The following is an 11,424-nucleotide window of genomic DNA, read 5'->3' on the forward strand; positions in this document are numbered from 1 at the left end:
TATCTATTCCTTCTTTTATAACGGAAAGTTATTTTTGGGTTAAGCGTTAAATTAATTAATAATTATTTGTCGGCTTTCAACCTTGCCACGTCATATAATGACATTATATTTTAGCGGCAAAAATTTTAAATAAATAAAAAGGAAAATCAAATAAAAGAAGAAGGGTCGTCTTCTAAATTCATCTTTCACTTTTGCCAATTTCTCTTAAACTTTCAAAATCTTCGAAGACCCCCTCTCTTAGAGGTATATGCTTATTGCTTAGGAGATGAACTATTTTTGTAACTTTACTATATTATCCTCCCCTTTTGAGGTTGCACAAAATGTACAATGAAATTTATTTACTACCCCCTATCTGAGATTTATGGGTTATTTTTTCATCCAAATGGGCTTGGGACCTTTGGTTGGAGAAGGATAAAAGGAAAAATATTTTTTTTATTTTTTCTTTAGTGTTTTTTAAACAATTATTTAATAGAGTATCAATGTTGGTTTGGTCATTAAGGCTCAATTTGTAAGGAATATAAATGCAAATAGAGGGAGTGCAAAACCTTATATTTTGTATTATTTTGTATGTATTTATATTGTACGTATTTGCATTTATCTTCTTTCCAAACTGAGCCTAAAAGTGATTAAGTGACAACCTCTGTTAATAGACTAATAGTAGATTATGGTAACATAACAAAAATTCTTCCATGGGTCTTTGAAGGTTTTAAAAATTCAATGTAGATTTAAAAGAAATGAAAAAAAAAAAAAGAAGTGAAAGGAGAGTTCTAGATAATAACCCCCAAAAAATGGTAGAAATGGCAAGCTGGAATAGTATGTATATACTTGCAACAAGATGTGTAACAATTTTTGGTATATCCAGTCTTGTTGGCATTCAATAAACTTGAGCTTTGATATCTGGAAAGTTAAAGAAAAAAATCTCTACAAAAGCTGTAATTAAGCTCAAATCTTGGAGAATTTGCTTTTCTGCCCCTATATATCTCTGAATGCAAGGAAGTTGTTTGGTGATTTGTAACTTATGAAAAAGCCCGTATTTTACAGCTTTATCCCTTGGGATGAAATATTTGGTACATTTGGATGTTGGTACCGTTGAATAATAATTTGAACAAAATAATGAATATTGGACAATAATAATAACATTTATAATAATAATAATAATAATAATAATAATAATATTATTATTATTATTATTGTAGTAGTAGTAGTAGTAGTATTATAATACAACAACAAAAATAGTATTAATTAATTGATATATATATATATATATATATATATATATATATATATATATATATATATATATATATATACTATTAAAAGTGTGAATAAGAGTGTTGAATTTTTGTTTGACTAAAATACCCAATTTTTGAATTTATTCCCTCTTTAATTGTAAGATATAAATGTAATTTGAACAACTATTTTTCTCTTCATTCAAATCCTTCTTATTAAGTATTATATTTAAGTTAATTATTAACTTCCATTAGCATTAATTAAATCCTATTCGTGGCTAAAATGCCTTTATCTTTGAATTTAGTCACTCTAATTATGAGGGCACAAAATGTAATTTGAACTACCACATTTCTACCCAATCAATTTTCTCTCATTAAATCTTATATTTAAAGTATTAACTCCATTTTTTCATTGAATCCTATATTAATTGACCATATTAAATAAAAATAAAGGTTCGTTTGGTTTGCAGTTGGAATCGGAATCGGAAACGAATTCCTCCGGAATCGAAATTGGAATGGTCCATTCCCATAATCTGTTTGGTTTAGACGTGAATGGGAATGAAAATTAAAATCAGCATGAATGGGATTTCATACCCAAGGGAGGGGTAGGGAATGTCCATTCCCTCAAATGGGAGAATGCCATTCAGCAGGAATGGGAATGGGATTCCGATTCCACCCAACCAAAGAGTTACTATTCCAATTCCAGATCCCTATTCCCGCGAACCAAACGGGGCCTAAGTGTGATAAAGAATAATTATTTTATTGATGATAGAAGTAAAATAAAAATTTAAAACCAACCCACAAATGGAATTGTTTTCCTATTTGGATACAATTTTACTAATTGTATCTATATCCATTACTCTTGACAATATAAAATCCATGTTCATTAAAACTGAGCTAAAAATAAAATTATTCTTCCATCAATGTGGTGGGTAATCAATTCAACCATCTACGTCAAATGGGTCAACCCATGATGTCATAGTTAAATAATAATAATTTTAAAATAAAAATAAATACAAAAAATATATATAGAAAATTCTAGGTACATTTCTAACATGTTATGTTAATCATCTTAAAGAAAAATAAGCATAACAACCAAAAATTATATTTTATTCATGATAAAAATGAAATACAAAATTTAAAATTTATCAGAAATCAAATTGTTTACCTATCTGGTTGTGGACCAATAGTTCAACTTTTTAGGTCAAACATATCAATCCTTGATGTCATAAATTAAATAGCAAAAAATAATTCTAATATTATATAATCATCATATCAAACAAAGTACACGTAGTAAATAAGAATTATTTTTATATGCATAGGAATGTAAAAAAATAGAGACATTATTACTATCATCATCATCATCATCACCATCATCTAAATTTGACACCTACAAAGCATGTGCACTTTTGCTAGTAAATAAAAATATAGAAATAGGCAAAAAATGTGTATTTTGGAACCAAATCAAAATAACTGAGTTGGGTGTAGTGATGTGAGCTTATGAATGTGGCTTAGGCCTTATGGCCCATTTGGGATGACTAAACTGAAGATTCAGTTAAGTTGATTCAATTGCTTTAAAGTGTTATGGGGTAAGCTATTTGAAGAGGTTGAAGCATGGTTTTTAAAACTGACCTGGTGACTGAACTAGTTAGGGGTCCGGTTACCGAGTCAACTTGAACATCGGCCCTTTCTAACAAAAATAAAATAAAATAATTGAAAAAGGTCAAAACCATTTGAATGGTAAACTAGTCGGTCCAGTGGTTTGCTAAACAAAATCAATGGTTTTGAGGGAAACAAAACCGGTCAGGTGATCGATTCTCGGTTTTTCCAGTCTGACCATCCGGTCCGGTCCAATTTTGAAAACCATGGGTTGAAGTGGCAACCTTTCAAATGGTTGACTGGCAACCAATTTGGGCTCTCTAGATTTTTCACCAAACATAAATTAGTTGTTGTTGTGCTTTAGCTAGGGTTGTCAATGGGTCAGTTCTACATGTTCTACATGATCAATTGACTTATGAGATTTGGTCCTAATTAGTGACTAGGTTGGTTTTGGTTCTTTCTTGTTCCGAACTAATTTAGATCCAAACTAATCACTTTGTTAATATTATATAAAGGTCCCTTAGTTTTTTTATAATTTTTATTAAATTTTATATCTAAAAGGGTAAATTTGATGGTAATATCAGATAATTTTAGTTAAAACATTTGTCTTTTAACATATAAATAATTTATTATTCTACCACTATTTATATTAAGGTTATTTATGAAAAAATAATATTATTTTATTATTTATATAAATAATTATAATTAAGTATACAATATAATTATATCTGTCACACGTGATCAATTATCCCAAGAGACAGTGTTGGATCTATGCTTTTGTACCCCAATTAATAATTGATTCTAGAAACGTTCTATCCCAACCCATACACGATCCATTAACAGCCCTAGATTTGGCCCTCCCAAACGGGTACTTATATACACTTAAGCATGGATTTAAGCTCCATCAAGGCACTATATTTGGTTTGAAGGAAAAAGTAGGAAAGAAAGAAAAAGTGGAAAAACCTATACAAACCTTGTATGGGTTTTTATACCATTTCCTTGCTTTTCCTACATTTTTCCTTCAAGCCAAACACAACCTATCTAATAAGGGGGATGTGCACAACTGCATACCCTACAGGCCTCACTAACGGATGGTCTTGGTGTGTATTTAACACACTTGTATCAATTAGAATGTTTATAACGTATAGAGCAAGGTTTTTAAAACAGAACCGGGCAACGAATCGGTCAGGGGTCCAGTTTTCGAGTTGAATGGTCTGATCATTTGAACTGAATGGATGGCTTGTACTAACAAAAAAAAATTAAAAAATAAAAAAAACGACCAAAACCATTGGACAATTCAACCACCCAGATCAACGATTTATTGACCAAATCAAAAGTTTTTAACGAAATAACGGTTATGGGGTAAAATGGAACCTTATCGATTTCCAATTTTCCTAATCTAATCATCCGATCTGGTCTGGTTTTAAAAACCATGGTATAGAGTGGAATGAATATACAAGAGATAAAAGGAAATTAATACACTAGGTGCATTTTAGTCCTATAAAAATTGTTACTTCCCCCCTTTTAAAAAAAAAATTTGCCTTCTAAAAGTTAATAATGAGACAATGGGCCATTTCCTTCATGGTTCACTAAAGCCTAAAGGTGACTTAAAGAAGTATGATATAAATACGGTGAAAGGGGAGTTTTAAGACATCAATATAATTGTGTAGGTGCATTTCACGTGGTAGTTGACTGGTACGGTAGTATGATAATAAAAGTAACTATAATATAATATTCTTTTTTAAATTAGAAATGTATAATAATAATACTTGACATCTATCATTATACATAATAATTTGGGGCTTCAATTTAAAAAAATATACCCTCATTTAAAGTTGCATGTGGCATGGCTGTTTTATTTTTATTTTTTTATTTCATTTTTTTTTGAACATGGCATGTTGTGGACATGAATCAAACTATTTGTAAGGCATTCAAATTCGACTCGTGAAAAGATTGATTCAAATCAAGTTTTGAACCAAGCCTTAATGCAATAGATAGGTTGGATTGCTAACATGGCATGTCTGTGTCAAAAACCCCTGTACTTCGTTTTGAGAGAAAGAACTCCTCCTCCGTTAAATCGACTAAGGTGTTATTTGATGAAAATACCCTTCGTCGAATTAATATTTTCAATTTGGCGAAAATAGACACCCTGCTTCATGTGCGACCATCTTTTTCGTCTCTATCTCCAATTCTCTGACCATGAACTTTTGAGTTCAAAAGTGGGAATCTTTGAATGAATGCATGTACAACTCCAACTCGGATATGGATTATCCGAGTATGGATTGGACACATCTTGCTCCTTTGTCTTGGTCCCACCATGAACGAACACCTACATATGACGTGGGACCCAATAATGTGGCCACCTTAGACGAACGAACACCCACGACTCGAGAAGCACGTTCCCTCTCTAGACGACACCATCGAACTGTGTATAGGAAGTTTTAGGTGGGTTCAGCTCCTACAAGCCGTCCTGGTCTCCATTGCGTGGGTCTTCGACGCCCAGCAGACCTTCATTAGCATCTTCACCAACGCCGAGCCCACCTGGCATTGCCCTCACCACGACGACCCCTCCTGCAACTCTGCCGCCAACCTCTGCTTACTTCCCAAGGATGCGTGGGCCTGGGATAAGCCGTCATGGACATCCGTCCTGTCGGAATGGAACCTCGCCTGCGCCAGCCCCATCATCGCCGGGTTATCGGCGTCGTCATTCTTCGTGGGCTGCCTCACTGGTGGGCTCGTTCTCGTCACACTGGCTGACTCATTTATCGGTCGCAAGAACATGCTCGTCCTCTCATGCTTGATGATGTCCGTAACTTCTACTTTAACGGCCTTTTCTCCCAACATCAGGGTCTAGGCCACCTTGAGATTCGTTAGCTGGTTCGGTTGCGCTACGATTGGAACTTGTGAGCTCATCCTCTCGACGAAAATCGTCAGAAAACGATGGCGAGGCAAGGTGGGTATCATCGGATTATTCTTATTCACATTCGGTTTCTTGTCGTTACCGGCCATGGCTTACATCAACCGAGATCTTCATGGTGGACCCTCTATCTGTGGAGGTCCGTGCCATCCATCTTTTACTGTATAATCATCCACTTCGTAGTGCGCAAATCACTGTGATGGCTCCTGGTGAAAGGACGCAAAAGACAAAGCAATCAAGACGTTAAGAACCATAACCACGAGGAACCAAAGTACGTAGCTTTAGGTTAAGCGTGAGCTTCTCCGGCATATCCATCTTACCGGAGATGTTTGACGGCAATCTCTACTCTGCTATCAAGGCATTGGTCGAGAAAAAGTGGGCCTTTCGACGGTTAATGGCAGTGATGACCGTCGGTTTTGGCATCGGAATGGTGTACTACGGGATGCTTGTGGGGGTCGGCAACCTGGCCTTCAATCTATACTTGAGCGTCACCTTCAACGTCTGTCAGACCTGTCGTCGTCATTGCTGACGTTCTTTCTTATCGGAAAATTGAAAAGGAGAAGTTCGCTGCTGGTGCTCACGACTATAAGCGGGATTTGCAGTATAATGTGCGTGGTGGTGGGTGAGTCACGGAAGGAATTGCAGGTGGCGGTGGAGCTGGTGAGCTTCTTTAGCGCGTGCACGGCGTTCAGCGTGTTGCTGATATACACACTGGAATTCTTCCCGACGTGTGTGAGGAACTCGGCATTGTTGATGGTTAGGCGGGCGCTGGTGTTCAGCGGGATATTCAGTCCGGTGTTGGTGGCCGCCGGGAGGAAAGATGGGTTCTTACGGGGTGTTTGGGTTGGTAATTGAGTGTTGTGCACTGTTCGTGGTTTGCTTGACGGAGACCAGAGGTGGGATCCACTGTTACACGATGGATGACTGTAAGGGAGAAATAAGGTGAGAAAACGTATAAAACAAGAAAATAGAGTTAAAATTGTCCGAATAATTATTATAAGGGTAATATAGAATTAAAATATATTGCAATTTATCCTAAACGGAAAGGGGTCTTTGTCTCACAGACATAGTACAGGGGTCTTTTGTCGCAAAACAAAGTTAAGCGGGTCTTTATCACAGACCCCAAGTACAGAGGGTCCTTGTAATTTACCCTAAATAATATGAAGCTTTAGATTGTGAGACCAACTGAATTTATACATAATATTTTTAATTTTTATTTATAATGAAAATTAGCTTTTATATTTATAAGTCAAATCTTGCAAATATGACCTTTGGAATCAAATTGAATTCAAGCTAGTATTTCTAGCTCGAATCTAACTCAAGCCTTATATTTTTTTGTCAAGCCGAACTGAATAGTCTAATATTTGACTTGGCTCAAGGAAAGAAAAAAAAAGAATTTTGGTAATTAGAAAGGCAAAAGTTGAGACTTTGCTTTTGATGGCTGGTTCATATGGACACCACACTATAAAGGCATGCCCCATTTAACTCAACTATAGTTAATTTTAATTTAGGGAAAAGTCCACTTTAATACTTTTCGGGGTAGTGTAAAGTTAGTACCCGAACTTTCAAATGTGGTACTGTTAATTTTAATTTAGGAAATAAGTTTACTTTAGCACCCTGAACTTTGGGGGTAGTGTTAAGTTAGTACTTGAACTTTCAAATATGTCACTTCAATACTTAAATTTTCAAAAAGTGTCAAGTTGGTCTCTACCGTTAACCGATCGTTAGTTATCTAATGAAAATGTCAAAACTATCCTTCAAAAGAAGACACTGTTCATTGTCTTCTACCTTGAATAGTTATAGTATTATTAATGAAGAGTATTTTGAATAATTATAGTATTATTAATTAATCAACATTATTTATTAAAAACAATGTTTTATTAATTAACAGTATTTTAAGAAATACTATAATTTTCATAAATACAAATTTTTAATAAGTAGAGTATTTTTCATATTTACCGTATCATTAATTAATCAAGAGAATAATAAAAAATAGTACTTTATTAATATATAGTATTTTAGTTAATACAATATTATTAATTAATTAACAATATTTTAAAAAATATGTTTTTTTGTAATTACAGAATTAACCATATTTAGAATAATTACTGTATTTTAAAAAATACATTATGTTAATAAAGATAGTATTTAAATAATTAATAGTATTTATTAAAATAATGTATTTAAAATTTATATTATTTTTAGTTAATTAAGAGTATTTACTAAAATACTCTATTTATTAATAAATAATTTAACCATATTGTTTATGAATATCACAAATTTTTTAATATTTACAATATTTGAGTAAATACATTGTTTTAATAAACCCTTAATTAATTTTAAGTATAATATTTTATTTAATAGTACTTTTAACTAAATTTAGTAGTATTTATTAATAAAATTAGTTACGGTATATATCAATTAATTATGGTATTTTTTTTGTATATTATTAGCCATATTACCAATTAATTAACCATATTTCTTAAAATTCTATATTTATTAAATAAACTATTTTGTTAATTAAAAATTTAACAGTATTTATTAATACAATTAATTATAATATTTTAATAAATACTATATTTTGAATAAATACTCAAAATTTATTTTATTTACAAGTATTTTACTTAGTAGTATTTATTAATTAAATTGAATATGGTATATATAATTAATATATAATTAGCAACATTTTGTTAATTATGTCATTTTTAGTTAATTGTTTTTATTAAAATACTCTAATTATTAAAATACAATATTGTATCAAATATCAGTAATTCATTAATTAAGAGTATTTTTAGGGAAAATTTCTTAAACAATCCTTATGGTTTAATAATAATAATAATAATAATAATAATAATAATAATAATAATAATAATAATAATTAGGTTGTCATTTGATGTAATTTTTTTTGTGTTTTTTTTTCTATTGCCATGTATTTGAAAAATGTTTGGATTATTTAAGTTATCTATGTGATTGTTAAAAATTTATTGGCATAAAAATATAACAACAACAACAACAACAATAATAATAATAAAGTCAAAATTAAATGAGATAAGGAAATAAGGAATTGGCGACAGGCTAAGCCATGACATGCTTGGCCTAGAAATTCTGAGCTGCTTCCTAGGTTTTGTGTTTAGGTTGGGCTTGGGCTTGAGCCTGTGACTATTACTTTAGTAGAAACTGATAATGATTATATTTATTACTACTTAAAAATTAATATATTTAATCATTAATAAAATAAAATATTAAAAGATAATATGAAAAAAAGTTATTTTATTAAATTAATCTATTTATGACTAAAAAAGTTAATCTTTAAATTATTTATGACTAGAATCTAATTTTATATATTTACTAATATATAAATAATATTTACAAAAAAATTAACATTTATTCATTAATAAAGTATTTGGCAGTAATTTATTACAAAAAATTATAACATCAATTTTTATTATTTTTGATAAATCCCATGCATTGCACAAATTCCTATGACCCGTGGATTCCGGAGGGGGGGGTTTTCCACACCAAATCCGGATGCATCAGCTAACTATAGCATGAAGGTTGCTACTTGCTACCAACAACTAATAAGGAACAGCCTAGCACCTCGCTATTTCCCTCATGTGGCTCCAGCTACACCTAACCTTAAACTTGATTTTGATCTATCATATACAGGAAATCTAAAAAAAAAAAACACTCAACGGTGTCATCAATTTGTAGGCACTTAAGGAAATCCCCACCATTGGGCTTAATTAGAAATTCTTCTGGAAGCAAAACATCCCTCCCCAAATTCAAACCTTTGTCTGGAAGCTGTTATGTGATGGAATTTCTACTAAAGACAAATGTGCTGCATGGCTCCCACAGGAAGAACAGAAGTCTATTCACCATCTATTCTTTACTTGCTCGTATGCCCGTGTAGTTTGGTGCCATAGGCAAATTAACAGGGCTGAACCCAGATAAAGTTAAGCCCAACGTTAACCCACCCCACGTTATCATCATAGATTGGCTGAACTCACTAAGAAACATAGAAAACCCACCCATTGTCTCTACCCTCTTATTGTTTTTAATATGGAAAGCCCGCAACCTGCTATTGTTTTAAAAGTCTCTAATGGAACCCTTGGATCTTCTTAACGGTGCCCCCAAAAAAAAAAACTACAGCCAGGTTTCACCCATCACCGAAACCTTAACATAACAACACAGCACAATAACAATTCTCTGACGAAGGTTTTTAAAATCACCGAAGAACAAATTGGTTAGGGGTTTGGTTTCCGGGTCGAATGGTTAATCGCTCGAATCAACGGTTTGCTGACTAAAATTAAAGATTTTTGGCAAAAATTCAGTTTTAGGGAAAAATAGAACTGATCACCTGACCAGTTCTTAGTTTTTCTGGTCCATCATCTGATCCGGTCCAGTTTTTAAAACCATGTCTCTGACCAATAAACTGCAGGTTGATGGTTCTTTTGATCCAATAGCAGGTTGTGCCTTTCATCTTCCAATAAACCACATGAGAAATCATGTTGAAGGACGTCCTTGATAGGTTAGCAGAGATAAAAGGCTCTCTTAGCTAGTTTCGGAGCAGCTTCAAACTCATCATGTCAAAATCTTATTGTTTAGTCTCAGAAAAACTGATGAAGCTTTTAGGAAGCAAAGAGAAACCTTCTGAATGGACGGAGCAGTTGCACGGGACAAAACTCACCTCTCATCAAATTTTTTGCTAATACATTTAAGAGTATAAATATAAATTTGTAGAGTGCAAAATTTTATATTTTGTATACATTTATACTATACATGTTAGACTCAGTTTGAAAGGAGTATAAATGCAAATTTGTAGAGTGTAAAATTTTATATTTTTCATTATTTTATATATATATTTATACTGTACGTATTTGTATTTATACTCCTCCCAAATTGAACCTTAACATCAAAATTGCCCACACACTTGCATATACTGCATGCAAAGGACAATTGACGTGAAGAGGCGCCTACTGTACAGATATTTACCAGTAATGATCAATGAAGTTAAAAAAAAACTAATTAACTATCTTGATTAAATATTAATTACACCAATTTTTTTCTTTGTTTTTACAAAAAAACATAAGGGCAGAAAACCGACTGCTGATAAATTAAACGGCGACTTGAGACTTGAGTTGATCCTACCAATCCCTATGAGAAAAGATTCCAATCCTACGTCATCTGATCTAAATCAATATGTCATCTTGACCTTCTACCCACCATCTTCTCCTGCTTTATTTCACTGGATTTCAATTTCACTATCAATCGAATCGTCATTCTCTCGTCCAAGATTGAAATTCTTGAAAGAATCTCAAACCCCATTACCACACAAACGAACGCCATGAATTTGTTGTTCAAAGCAGCTCGTTACTGGAAGTTTAATTAATGTTCAGAACAAGACTTCTCCTGCAACTTACAGATAATTTGCTTACAAGCTTTTAATTATTTTCCCTAAATGTTAATCCTTTTTCTGTCTCTCCATACCTGCACCATGACCTCAACGCCAAGAGCATACCGGACCAAACCAGATCACAAGAGAACAAGTTAACACAGATGATACGATACACACAAGACCACCCGCAAGCACCAACAAACAAAGCAAAATAAATAAAAAAAAAAAGAAAAAAAGAAGTCGGAAGAACGAGGAGGAAAGTCATGTTGTTCCCCGATCGATCA

General features: G+C 32.7%; 1 pseudogene; it reads left to right on the forward strand.

The window, feature by feature from the left end:
• Positions 1–4,393: 4,393 nt before the first annotated feature.
• On the forward strand, positions 4,394–6,691 carry LOC148868788 (organic cation/carnitine transporter 3 pseudogene; annotated as a pseudogene).
• The last annotated feature ends 4,733 nt before the right edge of the window (positions 6,692–11,424 follow it).

Source organism: Nelumbo lutea, chromosome 2 (assembly GCF_056320005.1).
Source record: "Nelumbo lutea isolate HS-2025 chromosome 2, American lotus-T2T, whole genome shotgun sequence".
NCBI classification, from domain to species: Eukaryota; Viridiplantae; Streptophyta; class Magnoliopsida; order Proteales; family Nelumbonaceae; genus Nelumbo; species Nelumbo lutea.